Here is a 504-nt window from a genome sequence, read left to right as displayed (position 1 = left end):
TCAATAAATATAGGCACTCAAAAATGTGTACATCGTACTGGTTGTACGGTGTGCAATATGCGTTCAACTTGTCGGTGTTCATGTGTCCTGCAGTTCACATTCTGACGCGCATTTAGCTGCGGTCTTCATCGATCCACGAGCCGAGTGATCCCCTGCCTAGGGTTTGTTTCCGCACCGAATCAACAATAGCACAAAACACACAAAACAAACACGTAAAACACACTGCTGTGCCTCCGGGCGCGGCTGCGATAGCCGCCGCGGCTAGCCTTATCACAACCGGGTCTCGCATGGGGGGAACGGGGACGCGGTGGATGGACTGAGCTCGGTCACCACCGCACCACGCACACACACACACACCACACCATGCACCGAGAGTGGCCAACGACAACGAGGCGGCCAGCCCGTACCAACCAACCGTGCCTGCGCACAGCTGAAGCACAAACAAAATTACAGAAAACAAAACACACACACAACGGTAGGACGTGATTGTTTCTACGCGGGGCG

The 504-nt window shown here is 54.2% G+C and overlaps 1 non-coding gene across 1 annotated transcript; it reads right to left on the bottom strand.

Annotated features, from left to right (window-relative positions):
• Positions 1-11: 11 nt before the first annotated feature.
• LOC129733738 (5.8S ribosomal RNA) lies at positions 12-164 on the bottom strand. The gene has a single exon (XR_008729683.1). It is a non-coding gene; the product is annotated as a 5.8S ribosomal RNA (ribosomal RNA).
• Between the last annotated feature and the right edge of the window lie 340 nt (positions 165-504).

This window comes from Wyeomyia smithii, unplaced genomic scaffold (genome assembly GCF_029784165.1).
Source record: "Wyeomyia smithii strain HCP4-BCI-WySm-NY-G18 unplaced genomic scaffold, ASM2978416v1 HiC_scaffold_251, whole genome shotgun sequence".
NCBI lineage: Eukaryota > Metazoa > Arthropoda > Insecta > Diptera > Culicidae > Wyeomyia > Wyeomyia smithii.
This window is presented reverse-complemented; position numbering and strand designations above follow the sequence as displayed.